Consider the following 22370-nt stretch of genomic DNA (forward strand, 5'->3'; position numbering starts at 1 on the left):
CAAAAGCCACAGGTACACCCCTTGGTGTGCATGCTAGCCCCACACCTGGACAGGTAGGTGCTGGCATACCAAAACGCACTTCTGAGAGACCAGAAGTGGTATATAGCAAACAGCTGTGGGTTCAGGCAGTGCTAGGTCAGATTATTTTGATTTTGTTTCTCTGCAATGGCAGGCAGAGTCCTTGTGTGAAGATTTTGGAATAGTTGAGGGTGGACCTTTTAACAGGAAGTTTGCTGAGACTCCACCACACTGTGACCTTGATAGTGTCCCGCCTCATCAGATGACTTTTCTCTGGGAAATCTTTGTAGCCTTCCCTGGTGAATTTGGAGTTCCCTTCTCTATGCTCCATTAGAAATTTGTACAAACTCCATAAATCTATTTAATTGTAACTATTTAAGACTTTATTTATACTACTTATAATTGTTTTTAGTGAAGATACCCTTGAAGACAAGTACTTAATCACAGGCACTTTTGTTTCCATAGCCTAGATACTGGCTTTGATGATTTTTTTTTTTTAACTAACAATGAATGAGTTGAGTCTTCATTTTCTAGAAATTTCTGGTTCTCAGATAGATTATTGGGAGTGGATATGAATGTTAAGTTGTGTTAAATAATCACACAAATACATTAATGGATTAAATAATAACCACCCAGGTAGCTACAACTACAAAAAGAACTTGATGTTTGATACCCAAAATATTTGAGGGCATGAGCTTGATGGGATTGGTAATACTTTTCAGTTTTATTGGATCTAGAAGATTATCTCATGTAGAAAAAAAGTCATCTCTGCTGAAGCTCAGATGAAGTAGGGGTAGTGCTAAGATGGCATAGAGAAAAAGAATTCAATGAAAATGGAGAGCTAACATGAGCTGCTGGCTGTTCCTAAAAGGCAGCTCAGGAAGTTGTTTGAGATGGTGCTTTTTGAAGATGTAGAGAGAGGGGCAGTGGTGGGAGGGGAGGAGGAGAAGACTGCTGCTGGTTGCAGACCTACCTTGGGTTGGAAGATCTGCTCTTGCTTCTTGCTGCCTGGCACAGTCATTGATTACCCATAACTTTGGACCCCATAGACCATTCTTCTGGTGTCCATGGGGTGGGGTGCAGGTAATGCAAATCCTTTCTAGGACAAGGAGTTGATAAAAACAATTGCAGAACAAATGACATTCCTGAGCATTCCCTCCTCCACTCTCTCCCTTCCATATCTCCCAGGCTAATGGAATACAACCAGGGTGATTCACCTCCCTATGCTGCTTTTCCTAAAGTGTTTAAAAATTAAGTTGTGGCCAGAGGATTTCCCTGGAGGAGTGGGCCTGTGGTGCTAGGAGCTCTCTGTATTGGGCTTCATTCTCCCTCATCTCTTTAAATGTACCGTTATTGTCACAGATGAAAACCTGCCTTAGGCCCCCTTTCCTACACAAGTTAAAAAAAGAAAAAAAGGTAAATGTGTAGTCAGTCATGAGACAAAATAATTTGAGTCTTGAGGAATAATATTACTGTAAAATAAAGGTAAAGAGTGAACAACATATTTTTATACTATCTAAAGTAGAATTAGCATACTTTTTGAAGAAGAGTTATTGAAACAGGTGGACCAAGAATTAAAAATAGTCATAGCAAATATAGTAAAGAATATAAGGGATGATATTAGCAACATTAAGCAAGTAAAAAAAAATCATTTAAAAAGCATGTGCAGATGTTAGGTATGAACACAATGATAGTTGAAATAGAGAAACTGATAAATGGAATTTTAAAAAGAAGGTGGACCTAACTTGAGAAGAAAATGGTGAGTTGGAAGATCAGAGGGCCACAGAAAAAGATAAATGAAAACTAAGAGATATGGAACATAAGAGCAGGAAGTACCAACGTTAGAATAATAGCAATTTAAGAAGAGAAAAATGAAATGAAGAGAAGGAAATATTTGGAGAAATACTCAAAATAAATTAAAAATTAGTAATATTAAATACATTAGATTGAAAGAGTGCCTGGAGTGCTTAAGCAATAAGGACAAGGAACAAAACATATCTATACTAGTATGCATGACAGTGACATTTAAGAATATCAAAGTCCAAAAGACAACCTAACAGCTTTTAGGGGAAAAAAAAAGATTATCCATCTAAGAATAAGAATTAGATTTGATCATACTTAATATAAGCAATAAAACCCTAGACAGTCATGGAACAACAATTTTTAACTTTTGAAGAAAAAGAAACCATGAGTCAAATTTATAACCAATAAAATTGTCACTTCAAACCAAAGGCACAATAAAAATATTCTAAGTCACATTAGACCTCATAGGCTTTGCCAAAGACACAAATCAAAATACTTTCAAGGGAAGTTCTTTTTAAGAAAATAGTCCAGGAGATGCTATAGAATCATGAGAAGTTGAGGTGCTACAATTATTGCTAATTATATGCTAGATAATATCAATATAATAGTAGGGGATGGTCCAAATTGATATGATAACATGCTAAAATACTCGTGTTATTAGGAAAAATATTAGTAGATTTGAGAAAATATGGTTAAAGAATTATAAGTACAGATAGTAAGAGCAACCACTAAAATAACAACAAATAGAATGTGTAATTTTAAAGCAAACAGAGGATCCTCAAGCTTTCCAGTCAAAAATTAGAAATAAGGAACCCTAGCTGGTTTGGCTCAGTGTATAGAGCAACGGCCTGTAGACTCAAGGGTCTGGGTTTGATTCCGGTCAAGGGCACATGCCCGGGTTGCAGGTTTACAGGCTCAGTCCCCAGTGGTGGGCATGCAGGAGACAGCCAATCAATGATTCCCTCTCATCATTGATGTTTCTATCTCTCTCTTCCTCTCTGAAATCAATACAAATATATATTTTTTAAAAATCAGAAATAAGGAAACAAAAGAAATAAAAACAAAGTACCATAAATGAATAATATAAAATATGATAGTAGAAATAATTTGCTATAACTATTAATGACAGAGACTCAGGTTGGATCTAGAAAACCATCAAGGATGTATATATAATGGCATATACTTTTAATGAAAAACACATAAAGCTTTGTGTATTAAATTCCTTTTGGTTTATAACAAATTACCTTAAACTGAATGGTTTAAAACAATGCACTCTTATTATCTCAGAGTTTCTGTGGGCCAGGAGTCTGAGCATAGTTGAACTAGGTCTACTGATCAGGGTCTCACAGACCTGCCTGGAACCATGCCAGGGAAGAAGTCACTCACAAGTTCAGTTAGGTTGTTAGAAGAATTTATTTCCTTGTGGCTGTATGGCTAAAGGTGCTGGTTTTCCCTGGCTGTGGCTGCAGGTCACACTCAGGTCTTCGAAACCATCATAGTTCCTTGCCATGTCAACCGCTCCACAAGCAGTTCACAACCTGGCCAAGGGCTTACTCAGGCTATCAGGAGAATCTCTCTCCAACCTGAGTCCTATATAACATAACATAATCACAGGAATGACATCACATCACCATTGCCATATTCTACTGGATAGAAACAAGTCACACTTTCCACCTGAACCCAAGGGGCGAGTCACAGAAAATTGCAGATCATGGGAGTCACCATGGGATGTATCTGCTACACTTAGAAATAAAATAAAAATTAATAAAGCCACAAGAAGTACATGCAGGTCAAATGAAACTATACCTAGGGAAACTCATGATTTATCAAAGAGCATATGAATAGAAAACAAAAATATTAGCTATACATTTGTAGAAGGTATAGTATTTAGTCAAACATTTGCACAATATTCAATGTAATAAAAATCACCCAGAGTCAATTGAAACAAAACAAAGAAAAAAAAAACAAACAGAAAAAATGAGGTAACTGTTATTTTTAAAATGGCCATTCTGACTCATAATGTAAGTGGACTAAATAAGAAAAACAGATAAAGATTCAACAGAAGCCTCCAAATATAAAAATGCAGATTTTAATAGAACCAGGACAGGGTTATTTCTCTTAATTAATATAGCTGAGCTGTTTCCTGATTTTTATCTGGAGAAGGGATTGGAAGCCAAAATCAAAACCTAAAATGCATAATTTTCTATCACCTAAATATATAATCAAGCTTTAGAAGGCTGTTTAGTAAACTATATGTAGTTCTTATTTAAAAATATAGGCTTGTTCAGTTGTTTTCAGTTAACCTTTTTGTTTTTATTACAGTCAAACACATTCCAAGAGGTGTTAGGCATAAATACAAACTTAACATTTTCAGAACAGACTATGTATTCTAAAACAGGTAGCTGCTACCCTAGCTGGTTTGGCTCAGTGGATAGAGCCCACGTGGGCCTGCGGACTGAAGGGTCCCGGGTTTGATGTTTCTAATTCTCTATCCCTCTCCCTTCCTTTCTGTAAAAAATCAATAATTTATATATATATATATATATATATATATATATATATATATATATATATATATATGATTTAAAACAGGTAGATGCTTTGGGGAACTTGAAGGGGTTTTATTTCTACCTGGAGCTGCCGCCATATCACATATCCTTCCGCTGTTTCCTTTACAGCAAAATTCCCTGAAGGCTTATTATATCTGCTCCCTCCCATGCTTAGCCCTTTCTTTCTTGACCCCGCTTCAGCGAGGCCTTTACTTCACAACTGCAGGCAATCTGTTCCGGTCCAGGTTACTAATAACCTCTACTTTGAGAATCTAATGTCAATACTAGAGTGATCTTCCTAGGCCTATAGGTAGTTCTGAACACCCTTGATCACTCCGTCCTCCTTGAAACCATCACCTGTGTTTATCTGTACTCACTACTTTGGTGATCGCATGGTGATAACTCCTGAATTTAGATCTCCAGGCCCCAAAGTGGCCTCACTCTCCATTTTACATTGTTTATGCCATCGGTGGTCATCATTCAATATCTTGCTCCCATATGTGCCTTCTACCCGGAAGGTCCTAACCATTTTCCTGACTAATATAAAGGACTGCTCCTAGGTTGCTGTTTCTCCACGACGCCTATCAGCCTCTCTCTGCCTTAGATGCCTTACTATAGACTGAAATGTGTGTCCACAAATTTATTTGTGGAAACCCTAACCCCAAATGTTACCATATTTAGAGATAGGGCTTATAAGGAGGTAATAAAGTCCAAAAAGGTCATAAGAGTGGGGCTTTAATATGGAAGGACCAGACCTGCATCTTTATAAGAAGAGGAAGAGAGACCAGGACTGGCTTGCTTTCCTGGCCATATGAAGACACAATGGGAAGGCAGTTCTCTGCAAGTTGGAAAGAGAGCCCTCACCAGAAACAGAAGTCTGCCAGAACCTTCATCTTGGACTTTCCAGCCTCCAGAGCTGTGAGAGTATAAATTTCTGTTGTTTGATCCATGCGGTCTATGGTATTTTCCCTGGCAGCTCGGGCTGACTGACACATGCCCCTCCAGGGTTCTGATGGGTCCCTGTTTTACTCTGTCATAGCACTTAGCATACTGCATTATAATTGTTTGCTTGCTTCTCCTTCTCCCCAACTAAATTGTAGAATATTTGAGTGCAGTACTCATTTTATTTATTTTTGTTTCCCAACAGAGTACTCAATGCATAGAATATATAAAGAAATAATTTTGCAATTGATTTGAGTACTTGACCTAAGAGAAGTTTTGTGAAAGCTTAGGTCTGATTTAATTCCTTCCCAGCCATCAGGTGAGTGAATTCCTACAAAGAAGTGGACCTTAGCAAACCCAATGAGCAGGATACTTTACTTGAAAAATATATTTGGGGGGATTTGCTGATCATTTTAGTAAACTCTCAATTAAGACCCTGGAGTTTGGGGTTGAAAATAATGGAAAGTTTTACGTAGCAACGGATAATGAGTAACTCTTCCCAATTAATTAGCATCTTTGAAATATCTCATTTTTTAAAAATATATTTTATTGATTTTTTACAGAGAGGAGGGGAGAGGGATAGAGAGTTAGAAACATCAATGAGACAGAAACATCAATCAGCTGCCTCCTGCACACCCCCTACTGGGGATGTGCCCTCAACCAAGGTACATGCCCTTGACTGGAATCAAACCCAGGACCCTTCAGTCCACAAGCCGATATTCTATCCACTGAGCCAAACTGGTTAGGGCTGAAATATCTCATTTTGAATATAGAGATAACCTGATGGCCAGTTCCAGAAGTAGGGGTTTTACATTCTAACCCCATAAGCAGAATTTAGCCATTAATTTATTTTGCCATTTATGAATTAAACAGGTAGGCAGTATGTCCTGTACAATGAGTTAATTTTGATAATACAATATTGAATAGAATGGACAAAGCACCGTCTCTCATGGAACCCATGAGAGTTTATCTAAGTACCTACTTAGCTCTTATTTTGTTCATGTACATGTTGGAAAATACAAAAAAAAAAAAGTGATCTTTATTTTTAGTACAATTGCTATAAAACTGCCATTCTGACAATAGTTAGCAGCTTTAACTGTTCCTTAAAATCAGCTTAAGATTATAAACCATTACATGTATCAGGATGAAGGCACATTTGCTGCATTCCTTGAAAGATACATGTCTTTTGATCTTTGAATTGCCACTGCATATTGCTGTGGCTGGCATAGAGGCAAAGCTGAATATGTTTGTTGCAATGACCTGTCATTCTATTTATTATAGTTGGAGAATATGCATTAAATTGATGTATCAGTAATGGCAACTTATTTATATATGTGAGGCCCATTGCATGAATTCCTGTACGGGTAGGGTCCCTCAGCCTGACTGGTGATTGGGGCCATCGGGGCTGATGGGGGCTGGCCGGCCCGGGTGAGGGACCACGGGAGGTTAGCCGGCCGTGGGAGGTTGGCTGTGAGAGCGCACTGACCACCAGGGGGCAGCTTCTGCATTGAGCATCTGCCTCCTGGTGGTCAGTGTGCATCATAGCTACTGGCTAGTTGTCTGGTCATCTGGTAGTAACTGTCGTTTAGATTTTTATATCCTATATAATAAAAAGGTAATATGCAAATTGACCCTAATGGCAGAACAACCGGTCACTATAATGCACACTGACCACCAGGGGACAGATGCTCAACACAGGAGCTGCCCCCTGGTGGTCAGTGCACTCCCACACTGGGAGCTCCGCTCAGCCACAAGCCAGGCTGATGGCTGCAAGCACAGAAGCGGTGGAGGAATCTCTTCCACCTCCTTGGGCTGCCAGAGGGATGTCTGACTGCCAGCTTAGGCCCAATCCTCTGGGGAGTGGGCCTAAGCTGACAGGTGGACATCCCCCGAGGGGTCTAGACTGTGAGAGGGCACAGGTTGGGCTGAGGGACTCCCCCACATGTACAAATTTTCATGCACCGGGCCTCTACTATATAGATAAATAGGAAAAAAACAGGTTTCAGACAGAACCATATTTTATATCTAGAAAAAAGTATCGATCAAACATATATTTTAGATTTAAGTTAAAATATTTTAAAAAAGGTCAGCTACTTAATGTAACTCTTCCATACCTGTTTTAACTGGAGTTAATGACAGCTGACATTGTGTGGTTCAAATTTAACTATTTGTTAGCAATTCTCGCTCGGTGATTTTTCAGTATCACAGGTATCTAATTAACCCAACAGACTTCATGCTAACTTCTGATATTTCATGACTGAACGTGTCTTGAATATTTCTAGCATCTGTTCACTTCTCTCTGATACCACCTCTCCCTGTTCTAAGCCACCCACTTCCTGATATAGACTAATAAGATAACTTCCTCTGCCTTCCTTCCTGTTGGTGGTCTTCAACAACAGACAAGATGAGCTTCTAAACAAGCATATGTAATCTGATACTCATTACATAACATATTCATGAATGTTCATTGCATAAAAGACAAAGGACAAAATCTCTAATGCTGACTAAGAGGTACTTAGGATTTGGCCTGTTTCCTTCACAACCTTATCTCTAACCCACTGCTCCTCATTCATTACCCTACACCAAATTGTTTCCTTTTCCCTTACATTTTCAATCTCTTTACTTCTCAGGGACTGCAATTTTGTTTCATTTCTGTAAAACACTGTAGTTTCCAGTTTCTGCCCTTTTAACCTATCCTCAGCCTTTAATTTCAGCTCAAATATTATTTGTTCCGGGATGTCTTTCTTTACAATCCCCCACCTCCAAGTCTAAATGGGGTGTTGTTATGATGCATTTTGATTGTACTTCAGTATCTCCTTCATAGAACTTATCCTATAACATAATTTTTAAATGTATGTTTAATATTTACCTGCCCTTCTAGATAGCTTGGGATTATATTTCTAGTTCTTCTTTCTTTCTTTTTTTTTTCTTCTTTTTTTTTAAAATATATTTTATTGATTTTTTACAGAGAGGAAGGGAGAGAGACAGAGAGTCAGAAACATTGATGAGAGAGAAACATCGATCAGCTGCCTCCTGCACGTCTCCTACTGGGGACATGCCCACAACCCAGGTACATGCCCTTGACCGGAATCGAACCTGGGACCCCTTAGTCCGCAGGCCGACGCTCTATCCACTGAGCCAAACCGGTTTCGGCTCTTCTTTCTTTTTAATTGATTTTAGAAACAGAGAGGGAGAGAGAAAGAATGAGAGAGAGAGAGCGGGAGAGAGAGATTTGTTGTTCCACTTATTTATACTTTCATTGGTTGCTTCTTGTATATGCCCTGAGCATAGGTTAATTCTGAAACTTTGGAGTATTGAAACAACACTCTAACCAGCTATGCTACCTGGCCAGGGTCACATATCTCTAGCTCTAACACAAAAGTACTCTATAAAGAAATCCACCTATTTGGTGTATGAATGAATTGACCAGAATTGTTGCACAGAAAATAAAAGTTACATCCATCAAGTGGATGAGCACATCTACAATAGATCATTGCAAAGGGAAAGGAAGATACTAACTCTAGAATAAAGCAAATATTGAATTCATGATAGGAAGAAGCATGCTCTTTAGCCAGGAGAATTTTAACTGTTCTCCTTTAAATTTTTATTAGATAAGATTTTTAAAACAGCAAAGCTTCCTGAATACAAAAGAAATACATAATCATAGATATATTTACTGAAAGCTACTGCACGGAGTACTTTGCATTCATAATTGCAGGCCTTCATTTCAATGACCCTTTGAGAAAGGTAATATATGACAGATGAAGATAATAAAGAGCTATAAGTGGCAGAGCTGGGGTTTGAAAACAGAAAAAACTAATTACAATTTAGGTAGAACCATCACACTACTATGAGAATTTGAACATATAAAAAAAACACAAATTAAAGCTCTCCTACTTTATTATTTGTGCAAATGTATTTTGAACATCTGTTATGTTCTAGGCACTTCTTTAGACCCTGAAGATTCAGCACTGACCAGAGACACATTTACTTATATGCTAGTAGGGAAGGCAGACAAATTCATAAAAAACAATATGAGATCAGTTCAGATAGTGAGCTTTATAAATAAAATGTAGCAGAGTCTTTCCAGGGTATGACTGGGGGATTGAGTTTAGATTGGATAATTGAGGAAGTGATCTCTGAGGAGGCCTTGAGCTGAGACTTGAATGACAAGAAAGGCCATTCCAGTGAAGGTCTGGGCAGATGGGGGCTTGCAGGAGAAGCTCTGGCAAAGGCAGAAAAGTTCAGAGTCATGAGAATATGCCAACGTGGCCAGATCAGTGTGTACAAACAGAGGATGCAGAAGACACTTGGTCACAGAGCCAGGCAAAGACAGAACTAGAGAGGGTTTTAAACATTTTGGTAAAAAGTATGGATCAGATTCTAAATTTGATAGGCACATAATCCAATTTAAATCCAGGATCTGGTTTCAATTTAAACTTAATTAATCAGTGATATAGTATCCATTGGTAAAATTGTATTGTGTCATAACTACAAAATATATGAATATAGTTTTATCAGTCTTCTCAAAGAGAAGTGAAATGGCTATGAAGTGATCATTTCTAAAGTTGTTGGTCATTCAGGCCTAGAGGGACTTTTCCTGGGAGAGACAATTCCTCAGAACCCTGAAAAGATCCTGAGAATTGTGCCTAAATATGTTAGCAATAAACAATGAATGTTGCAGGTAGTATAAAAATAAGTGTGTACTGAAATTTAAGTAAATAATAAAATACTCCACTTTGAATAAAATCATTTCCTTTCCGTGTATGATTCTGCACTGATAAAGTTCCTATGACTGTCCTGGCCTCACAACTGAACATACAGAGTCTTCTGAACATCTTATTCTAAGCCATATTTGTTCTCCAGTCACAGAAACTGCCATTGTTAGAGACATTTTGATAGACTTTATAATAAAAGATGAATGTTCTACCATGGGGGGGAAAAAAGTACCCTTTAATTCAGAAATGCTAGAAAAAGTATTGTCTAGATTTCTCATTTTACATTTTCTTTCAGCTAATGAGAAAAATGACAAATTCCCCTTGAAGTTATGAAACAGCTAAAAGTAGAAAGCAACATTAGCTAATGCAATAAAATATAATCCATGATTAATTATTGAGCACACATTCCTGAATTAGACACTACTAGAGGTTAGGGACATGAGCAACTTCACTGAGGGGGAAAATTGAATTTACCAGGCATAAGTTCCCTCCGGTGTCATGACTCAGACTTGACTGTAATAATAATATAATAGCCATCATTTATTAAGTGGATACTATGTGTCCAGCACAGTGAGGTGATTTACATATATTATCACGTTTGTTCTTGGTAGGAGCCATCTGAAGGAAGAATTATTACCTTCACTTCATAGATGAGGAAACCAGGGCTCACTCAGGTCAGGTCACTTACCCGTGCCCTCACCCCTGGTAAGTAGCAGCGTTGAATGGAAACACAGTCTATGTGCTTTGAAACACCGTCTATGCACCCAATCACTGCACCCATTGCTTCCTTTCTATAATTGAGTGTCTGCCTATTTCTAATGCTTTTTCCCCTGTCTCTAGCTATGAATAATTCTGCATAATCCTGAATTTTAATATTTTTACCTGTTTTGAGAAGAAACTGAAGCAAGCTTGCCCTTTACAGAATAATTAAATTATCAGTGTGTCATTTATTTCAAAACTGAACTTTTAGGTTTTGAATACCAGCTTGGCTGACCATTTGTTCTATGACCTTAGGCAAATTAGTTAACCCTTTCAGGCCTCAATTTCCCAACCTTCAAAAGTGGAGAGAATGTAATATTTATATCATAGAGTTGTTTGTAAAATAAAATAATGCATTTCATTGAAATCTCTATAATAATTCCTGGTACACAATGTGCTTCTATAAATGTTAACTATTTATATAGTTTAGTGATATAAAATTATCATAGATCTGAAATCTCAATGCTAATAAAACATTTCAAATGATATGAAAATAATGAAGCTTCAATAAATATACCATTAAAGAAAAATACCTCACTTCATATTGGTGTATATTTTAAGTTTTTTACATTTCTTTTTCCTAGTTTTAACTGCTATTCACTTTCTCAACTTTATTCCTCTGAATTTGACCTCTTTCTTTTTCAACAAACTGACTCTAAAATAAATCTAGTAGATCAGGTATAATATTAAGTCTTGTTCTTAAGACAAGGCATTGTTTCTTTCTCTCCCCTGTCCCCAGATCTCTCTCTCTCTCTCTCTCTCTCTCTCTCTCTCTCTCTCTCTCTCTCTCTCTCACACACACACACACACACACACATCCACACACACTCACAATGGTGGGAATCTTATGAGTTTCAAATGTGAAAAATAATTAAGGGCTGTATATGCCTGCCTGTTTAAGACAAGTTACCAGGCTGATCCTCTTGAAGAGATTATCTATATTTGTCTACATTAATCATACAATATTCAAAAACTGGAGGTGGTAATTCCTGTCTACTTTTTGCTGATCAAGCTTTCTTTTTAAAATATTCTATCAAAAATATTGACAAACTGGAATGTCCCAGAGGATAATAATCTGTTTATGCAGATGAGAGACTTGAGTTCTTGTTGTGTGAGAGGCAGAGAACCTTAGAGGGTTTAACATGGAAAGGGAAATGCTTTGAGTGTTTGAAGAGGTATCATAAGGAGTAGGGATCAATTAAAACTTTCATGGTGGCTCCATAGCACAACCCGAGAGCACAGGCACAAAGGGTGCAAGGGGCACACATTTCAGACCAACATAGCACAAGCTTTCTAGCACTGAAACTGCCTTAGTACACGGGGTGGACTGCTTTCTGAGGTCACTTTATGGAAACATTCACCATCATTACAGTTTTTTAAGGAGAAGCAGTGTGTTTCTCTGTGGGAGGGCTTATAGAAGGGATTTCAGCATCCTGCTGCAGACTGGATTCCATCAGTATGTTATTATACCTTTTGCCTATATGGTAGTAACAAGTGGCATCTAAGTGAGGAGATAGAAGAGGGTTAGGAAGTCAGGGATGGGAACCCCGGAAGGGGGATGGAAAGTAGGACCAGGATGTTCAAGAATAATAGGATCTTGCAAACGTGGACAGAAAATAACTTGCTGATTGCACCACAGAGACAACCAAAAGAACCTAGAACTGAACCCAGCTAGGCAGGAGTTGCTAAGGCAACCCAGCTCGGTGGGGAAAGAAGGGTGCATGTGAGAAACATGAGCTTTAAAATGTATGGATGTTGCTGAGACAGGCAGCTTGCAGATAACCAATCACAAGACAGTGAGGTATATAACCAATCCCAAGGATGTTGCTAAGACAAAATCTACCAATCAGGAACTAGCAAAGCATATATCTACTCCTAGACAAAGAAGCATACTCCCTCCTCTCTCTCTCCCTGGCTCACTGGGTTCCTGGCTCTCCTGTGGCAGGGAATATGCTCCCCTGCACCCATGTAGCTTATGGCCATATGGGACTTCACACATGGACTTTAATTAGCTTGGATGCTACACTACACCCCTCGGCAACATGGAACGGAGCTCTGGTCACCGGCCTGCTTTTGGAACCCCAGCTGTACCTTTTCCAGGACTGGCTTAAGGGGCATGAGACTTTGGAACCTGAGACAAAAAAAGCCTAATAGGTAACCAGTTTGGGGCCTTCTTCCTGAGGCTTTATGCTGCAGAGAGTCCATCTATCTCTCAATAAACTTTGCTTCTGCCTACCATCTTTGTCCGTGAACTCATTCACTGATTTTTTGAGACAACAAACTCCGACCCTAACAGAAATGTTGGCATCATAAGTATGTGCTTAATTTATATTTCCCTTATGGATGAAATCAAATGATACTTTTAAATGTATGTATGAGGTAGGCAGAATTCTAAAGATATTCCCCTAAAAATATAAAGATAGTGTAATCAAACATGAATAGAGGTGCTGTTGTGAACGGACATTGCAGATATCCTTAAAGTTACTGACCAGCTGATCTTAAAAAAGAGAGATTATCTGGATAGGATTTTATTTATATAAATCCTTGAAAAAAGAAGAGGAAGGCAAAAGAGACAATCAAAGAGATGCAGCAAACGATGAAGGCAGGGCAAATGAGGCAGTAGGGGAGGTCAGGGAGAGTGAAAGCATCAGAAGGATTCAATTCACCATTGTTGGCCTAGAAGAAGGAGGAAGAGGGCATGAACTGAGAAACGTGGATAGTCTTTAGAAGCTGAGAACAGCCCCTAGCTCACACCAGCAAGGAAATGCAGACCGCAGTCCTAGAACCACATGAAGCTAAATTTGGACAATAACCTGAACACCTGTGGAAGCTTCAGAACCATACACTTTAAAAAGGATGAATTTGATGAATTTTAATGTATGTAAATTTTTCCTCAGTAAAAACAAAATAGAGAAACAATGAAATATATTTTTGAGTTAAAAAGTGATAAAAAATTTTTTATCACACTCAAAGAAGGAAATATGACACACAGAGTTTTATATCCTTCAAATGTAAGGCCATTGACAACCAATCAGATAAATTAATGAATAAGCTAGACACCAGGGAATATCATTCCCATTAGCACTTCTTCAGGAATCTACAAGAGAATGAGCTTCTGTCAACATTAAATGTCTAGAGATACTTTACCATACATCTATGGGGGTATGAATTTAATATATTTAACTAAAGAAACAAGGCAAAAAGATAGATAAATCGTGACAGAATGGTATGTAAAATGTAATTTTCACTAAGAGATATTTCACAACTAATAAAAATATGAAAAGGGAGAGAATTAATGGAAAGTAGAATTAATTCCCTATATTTTAAAATATATTCATAAATAATTAAATTTAAATTTATAAATCAAGTAGAAATTAAATATACTTAGGAATAATAATATTAACACTAAAATTATACCAGTGATTAAAATTATAGAATGAGAATTGGAAAAAAGAAAGAGAAGTGAAGAAAGAAGCAGGTACTGACTAATTTCAATATTATTCCTAGTATAAACTAAGTTTCTAAAGAAAAAGGTGACTATAGGTATTATATAAAACTAGAGGCCCAGCACATGAAATCATGCATGGGAAGGGTCCCTAGGCCTAGCCTGTGATCAGGGCCATCTTCTACCAATTCGCCAGTCCCCAGTCCCGCCCTGCCACCACCACCAATCAATCGGAGCCTGTGGGTTGGGGGGAGGGACCAAGAGGTCGGCCGTTCCACCCGCTCACCAGTCTTCAGTCCCGTCCCACCACACCACCCACCCAGTTCCCCATGGTTCCCCATTCGCCATGCTGCAATTAAAGCCTGTGGGCCAGGGGGGTGGGAGGTGATGAGGGACCGAGAGGTGGTCAATGCACCTCATAATGACTGGTCGAGAGGTAATTGTGGTCACTGGGCTTTTAGTATATAGGATTATTAATGTAAAAATAACCACTAGAGCAAAAATATATAGCTTCTAAATATAAAAACAAATACTAAACCATAGAAAAATGAAACTGCAAAGTAGAAAACATTAAAAAACAACATGGCACAATATTATAGAGCTGACTAAATCTATATGTCATATTGATTATGTGAGTTTACTATATATATTAAATTTTTTCTTTCAGTTTAACTAACAAAGCTAAACCCAACTCAGGAATATATAAATAGATACACTTAAAGTAAGTTAGATGTTAAAATGAAAGAGTTTGGCAAAGTAATAACAGGCAAATGTAAGTATAAAGAAAAAATGAGTCATTATGTTAATAACAGATAAAATAGAATTCAGGCCAAAAAAAGCAGTTTTCTTGGGAACACTATACCAATTCTATATGAAGCATAAAGTCTTCTCTTATTTCAGAATTTTTAACTATCTGGGCAGAATTTAAATCTATTCAAGAAAGCATAATGACTGAATGAATCCCCATGCAGCCATTTCTCAACTTCAATAATGATCAAAATACTGTCATTTTGATTTTATCTGCACTCTACTCACTCCTCAACTCCCACTTGGTTATTCATTATTATTAGTTGTCTTCTTTCTAGTTAAATGTACATACATTTAAATTCACAAATCTTGACAGTATAATTTTAACAAATGAATACACTTCTTTAACCCACATCCCATCAAGATATAAAATATTTCTATCACTACAGAAAGTTCTTTTATGTCTTTTTCAGTCAGTTTTCCCACTCCAACCTCCAGAGAAAACCATGCTTTTATTTTTAAAATATAGTTAGACTTGTCTGTTTTAGAATATATGATATTTTACATGCAGTTTTTTGTACTCAGCATATAGTTTGTGATATTTCATTTATGATATTTGACATATTAGTAATTGGTTCCTTTTGATGGCTTAGTATCATTCCACAGAATAAATATTCATGATACCCTTTCTTCTGTGAATGTATATTTGAATTGTTTCTAGTTCGGGGTTATTATGAATAAAGTCGGTATAAATATTCTTCTAAGAAAATGTTCTTTTAATAGACATTTGTTTTCATTTATATTGGATAAATATCTAGATGTAGAATTTCAATGTGTAAGGTACACATATGATCTATATATCCTATCTAATAATAGACAAAGATTGAAATTAACCGTACCTCCACTATGCTTCCCATTGGCTAATCAGCGAGATATGCAAATTAACCGCCAACAAAGATGGCGGCCGGCAGCCATGCAGCTGAAGCAAGGAGGCTTGCTTGCTCCAGTGATGGAGGAAGTCAAGCTTCCTCCCTGCTGAGGCTGGGCTCTGAGCTCCACTCTAAGCAGCAAAGTTGCAATAATAGAAGCTAAATAAACCCCAGATACCTGCTTTCAGTAGGCTGTGGCCTCAGAGCTGGAGTGGCAACAAAGTTTCAATTATAGGAGGTAAATAAATCCCAGAATAAAAATAAAAGAAAAAAAGGAGAGGCTGGGAGCTTCAGTTGCCGGCAGGCTTGGCCAGCCTGAAAACCCTCAGCCCCTCATCCAGGCTGGCCAAACACCCCAGTGGGGACCCCCACCCAGAAGGGGGTGTGACCAGCTGCAAACAGCCATAAGCCCCTCACCCAGGCTGGCCAGGCACCCAAGTGGGACCCCCACCCTGATCTGGGACACCCTTCAGGGCAAACCAGCTGGCCCCCACCCGTGAACCAGGCCTCTATCCTATATAGTAAAAGGGTAATATGCAAACTGACCCTAACAGCAGAAGGACTGGGAATGACTGGTCATTATGACACACACTGACCACCAGGGGGCAGACGCTCAATGCAGGAGCTGCTCTCTGGTGGTCAGTGTGCTCTCACATGGGGGAGCTCTGCTCAGCCACAAGCCAGGCTGATGTCTGCCAGTATAGCGGTGGTGGTGGGAGCCTCTCCCACCTCCTCAGCAGCACTAAGGATGTCTGACTGCAGCTTAGGTCTGCTCCCTGCTGGCAAGTGGACATCCCCCGAGGACTGCCGGGCTGCTAGAGGGATGTCTGATTGCCAGCGTCTAACTGCCAGCTTAGGCCCAATCCCCAGGGGAGCAGACCTAAGCCAGCAGGTGGTCATCCCCTGAGGGGTCCCAGACTGTGAGAGGGCACAGGCTGGGCTGAGGGACCCCCCCCCCCGAGTTTACAAATTTTTGTGCAGTTGATCTCTAGTGTATATATAAGCCTAAGTGACCAGCCTACTGGCCAACTGGCTTGTAGCTATGACCCACACTGACTACCAGGGGGCAGACTCTCAATGTGGGAGCGGAAACTACAGGCATGAAAACATGGAACAGATTGATGAATCTCAGAGGGAAGGGGGAGGGCGAGAAGAGATTAACCAAAGATCTTATATGCATACTAGAGGCCTGGTGCATGGGTTCATGCACCACTGGGGTCCCTTGGCCTGGCCTGTGGGGATCAGGCAGAAACCAGCTCTGTGACATCCCCTGAGGAGTCCCGGGTTGCAAGAGAGCACAGGGCAGGCCGAGAGACCCCACCAGTGCATGAATCTGTGCACTGGTCTTCTAGTTGTCTTTATAAGAAACTACCAAAGCTTTTTCCAAAGTGGTTGGATCATTTACATTCTCACTAGCAATGTATGAAAGTAAGGATGCTCCGCATTCTCCCAATTGGCATTGTCAGTCTTATTTTAGCCATCCTAATGTGTGGATAGTAATATCTGATTGAAATTTTAACTTTTTTCCTGACAACTAATAATTCTGAGCACTTTTTTATGTGCCAGATTGAAAATTATTTTTACATACTTGTTCTGTGTAGAACTATATTTTTTTCTTCAGTGTATCAATCATTGGATTGTCCAAATTCATCTTTACTTTTGTAACTATATATTTTTTCAGTGCTCCAATCATTAGTTTTTCAACACTCATCTTTATTTCTATTTATATTTTTTAAAATATATTTTTAGTGATTTTCAGAGAGAGAGATGTAGGGAGAGGGATAGAGAGATAGAAACATCAATGAAAGAGGAACATCATTGATTAGCTGCCTCCTGCATACCCCCTACTGGTGGTCTAGCCTGTAACCTGGGCAGATGACCTGACCAGGAATTGAACTGGTGACCTCTTGGTTCCTGGGTTGATGCTCAAGCACTCAGCAATAAGGCCAGGGTGTTTCTATTTTTTCATTCCATTTCTTTTTGAAGTTCTACTAACTCATGGAATATATCCTCCTTTCTAATGGATATATTCTCCTTAAGTTATTATATCTCATCTTTGTATTGCTATTCCACAAGGACAAATATTTTGGTATCTCTTTTAATGTTGGTAAAATAACTGGTCTCATGTTTTAATATACTCTATGAAAACATTTTTGGTGACAGTTGGACCTCTATTTTTTTCTAATTCTTTCTTTTAATTTTTGGGTTATATTTTAAGTACTTAATTTTAAAGTTATGGTGTATTTTCTGTACCATTTATTTGTTATAGGAGTTCATGAGGAGAAATCAGAATTTGCCTAAATTTTTTTTTTTAGTCTCAGGATTTATTTATTTTTTTTTTTCTTCTAGGGAGACTACTTCTTTCTACTGTAGTATATTATTCAGTCTCCCTTTACTACACAAAACAAGAATTACAGGAGTTTGTATTGTTGTCGTGTCCATGCAATTCTGATGTTGGAAACAGATGGTTTGATTTTTACTTGAGAAAATGGCTCCAGAAAAGCACTCTGGTATTCTGAGCACTGTATCTTCCATGTTCTCTGTCACACTCCTGTATTGCCACTGTTCTCAGAAAATCCTCACCTACTCCAAAATGTGGGTTTCAGCTGTCTCCCATTTTAGGGAAACTGCATTTATACTGGTGTTTCCTAATCAACTTTCTGCTTTTGATGATTTCTAAGAAATAAAAGCAATGTGCTAATCTAAGCTGCCATCTTTAAACTGGCAGTGGTATTCCTTTAAAGATAGACAAAAATCCTGTCAATATCTGCTCTCCTTCACACTAGTTACCTATTCTTTTATTCTTTATTGTTTAAAGTATTACATATAGTATTACATATGTCTCTTTTTACCCCCATTGACATCTCCCTAGCCACCCCCACCCCCAGTACATGCCCTCACCTCCCTATTGTCTGTGTCCATTGGTTATGTTTATATGCATGCATACAAATCCTCTGGTTGATCTCTTACCACCACCCCAGTCCCATTCCCCTTCCTTTACTCTTGGGTTTAACAGTCAGTTCAATGTGTCTTTGTCTCTGAATCTATTTTTGTTCATCAGTTTATGTTGTTCATTATATTCCACAAATGAGTGAGATCATGTGATATTTATCTTTTTCTGACTGGTTTATTTCAGTTAGCATAATGCTCTCCATTTCTATTCATGCTATTGCAAATGGTAGGAGTTCTTTCTTTTTTACAGCAGCATAGTATTCCATTGTGTAGATGTATGACCGTTTTTTTAATCCATTCATCTGCTGATGGGCACTTAAGTTGTTTCCAAATCTTAACTATTGTAAATTGTGCTACTATGAACATAGGGGTGCATATGTCCTTCCTGATTGGTGTTTCTGGTTTCTTGGAATATATTCTTAGAAATTGGATTACTGGGACAAATGGGAGTTCCATTTATAATTTTTTGAGGAAACTCCATACTGTTTTTCACAGTGGTTGCACCAGTCCGCATACCCACCAACAGTGCATGAGGGTTCCTTTCTCTCCACATCTTCACAATCAGTTGCCGTTTGTTGATTTGTTGATGATAACCATTCTGACAGGTATGAGATGGTACCTCATTATTGTTTTGATTTGCATCTCTCAGATGATTAGTGACTTTGATCATGTTTTCATATATCTCTTGACCTTCTGTATATTCACTTTCAAAAAGTGTCTATTTAAGTCCTTTGCCCATTTTTTGATTGGATTGTTTATCTCCCTTTTGTTAAGATGTATGAGTTCCCTATACATTTTGGAGATTAGGCCCTTATCTAATATAACATTGGCAAATATGTTCTTCCATGCAGTGGGCTTTCTTGTTGTTTTGTTGATGGTTTCTTTTCCTGTGCAGAAGCTTTTTATTTTGATGTAGTCCCATTTGTTTATTTTCTCTTAAGTTTCCATTGCCCTAGGAGCTGTATCAGTAAATATATTGCTATGACTTATGTCTGATATTTTGCTTCCTATGAATTCTTCTAAGATTTTTATGGTTTCCCATTTTATGTTGAAGCCCTTTATCCATTTTGTATTTATTTTTGTGTGTGGTGTAAGTTGGTTGTCTAGTTTTATTTTTTGCACGTAGCTGTCCAATTTTCCCAACACTATTTATTGAAGAGACTGTCTTGACTCCATTGTATGTTCTTGCCTCATCTGTCAAATATTAATTGAACATAATGGCTTGGGTTCATTTCTGGGTTCTTTGTTCTGTTCCATTGGTCTATATGCCTGTTCTTTTGCCAATATCAGGCATTTTGAGAACAGTGGCTTTGTATTATAGTTTGATATCTGGTATTGTGATCCCTCCACCTTTGCTCTTTTTTGTCAAGATTGCTGCAGCTATTTGGGGCCATTTTTTATTCCATATGAATTTTTGTAGAGTTTGTTCTAGGTCTGTGAAATATTCCATTGTTATCTTAATGGGGATTGCATTGAATCTATAGATTGTTTTGGGTAGTATGGACATTTTAATGATGTTGATTCTATCAATCCATGAACACAGTATATCCTTCTGTTTGTTTATGTCTTCCTCTATCTCTTTTATTCAAAGTCCTGCAGCTTTCTGAGTACAGGTCTTTTACCTCCTTAGTTAAGTTTATTCCTAGGTATCTTAATTTTTTTGGTGCAATAGTAATGGGATTTTTTTGTTGTTGTTGTTTCTCTTCCTATGAGTTCATTATTGGTGTATAAAAAAGCCATAGATTTCTGGGTGTTAATTTTGTATCCTGCTATATTGCTGAATTCATTTATTAATCTAGTAATTTTTTGATAGAGTCTTCAGGGTTTTCTATGTACAATATCATGTCATCTGCGAATAAGGACAGTTTTACTTCTGATTTTCCAATTTGTATGCTTTTTATTTCTTATTCTTTTTTAAAATATATTTTATTGATTTTTTACAGAGAGTAAGGGAGAGAGATAGAGAGTTAGAAACCTCAATGAGAGAGAAACATTGATCAGCTGCCTCCTGCACATCTCCTACTGGGGATGTGCCCGCAACCCAGCTACATGCCCTTGACCGGAATCGAACCTGGGACCTTTCAGTCCGCAGGCCGATGCTCTACTATCCACTGAGCCAAACCGGTTTTGGCTTATTTCTTATTCTTATCTGATTGTTTTGGCTAGCACTTCCAGTACTATGTTGAACAGGAGTGGTGGGAGTGGGTATCCTTGTCGTGTTCCTGTTCTTAGGGGAAATGGTTTTAGTTTTTGCCCATTGAGTATGATGCTGGCTGTAGGTTTGTCATGTAAGCATTTTAATATGTTGAATTATGATCCCTCTATTCTCACTTTGCTGAGAGTTTTTATCAAGAAAGTGTGTTGGATTTTGTCAAATGCTTTTTCTGCATCAATTAATATGATTATGTGGTTTTTATCTCTCAATTTGTTTATGTGATGTATCATGTTTATTGATTTCTGGATGTAGTACAATCTTGCATTCCCAGAATAAATCCCACTTGGTCATGCTGTATGATCTTTCTAATGTAATGCTGGATATGATTTGCTAGGATTTTCTTGAGGATTTTAGTTTGGTTTTGGTCTCTATGTCATCTATTTCCACTCGGATCGTCATTATTTCCTTTCTCCTGTTCACTCTGTGCTTTTCTTATTGCTGTTTTTCTAATTTTTAAGTTGTAGTTAGATAATATATTACCAGTTTTTCTTGTTTTTTGGGGTAGGCCTATAGTGCTATGAATTTCCCTCTCAGGACTGCTTTCACTGTGTCCCATAGATTTTGGATTGTTATGTTTTCCTTGTCATTTTTTTCAGGATATTTTTTATTTCTTCTTTGATCTCTGTGGTAATCCAATCATTGTTTAATAACATGCTATTTAGCCTCCAAGTGTTTGATTTTCTTTATTATAGTTTATTTCTAATATTATGCCATTATGATCTGAGAAGATCTTTGATATGATTTCAATCTTTTTGAATTTGAAGAGACTTTGCCCGTGTCCCAATATTTGGTCCATCTTTGAAAATGTCCCATGTGCACTTGAGAAGAATGTATACTCTGTAGTTTTGGGGTGAAATGTTCTGAAGATGTTGATTATGTCCATCTGTCTAGTGAGTCATTTAGGATCGCTGCTTCTTTGCTGATTTTTTGTTTAAGCAGTGGTTCTCAACCTTCTGGCCCATTAAATAGAGTTCCTCATGTTGTGACCCAACCATAAAATTATTTTTGTTGCTACCTTATAAGTGTAATGTTGCTACTGTTATGAATCATAATGTAAATATCTGATATGCAGGATGGTCTTAGGTGACCCCTGTGAAAGGGTCGTTTGACCACCAAAGGGGTTGTGACCCAGAGGTTGAGAAACGCTGGTTTAGAGGATTTATCCAGCAGTGTCAATGGGGTATTAAAGTCCCCTACTATGACTGAATTGCTGTCGATCTCTCCCTTGATATCTTCCAGAAGTATTTTTTATGTATTTGGGTGCTTCTACATTGGAGATATATATATATATAT

The sequence above is a fragment of the Myotis nattereri genome (genome assembly GCF_964212035.1).
Source record: "Myotis nattereri genome assembly, chromosome: 2".
NCBI classification, from domain to species: domain Eukaryota; kingdom Metazoa; phylum Chordata; class Mammalia; order Chiroptera; family Vespertilionidae; genus Myotis; species Myotis nattereri.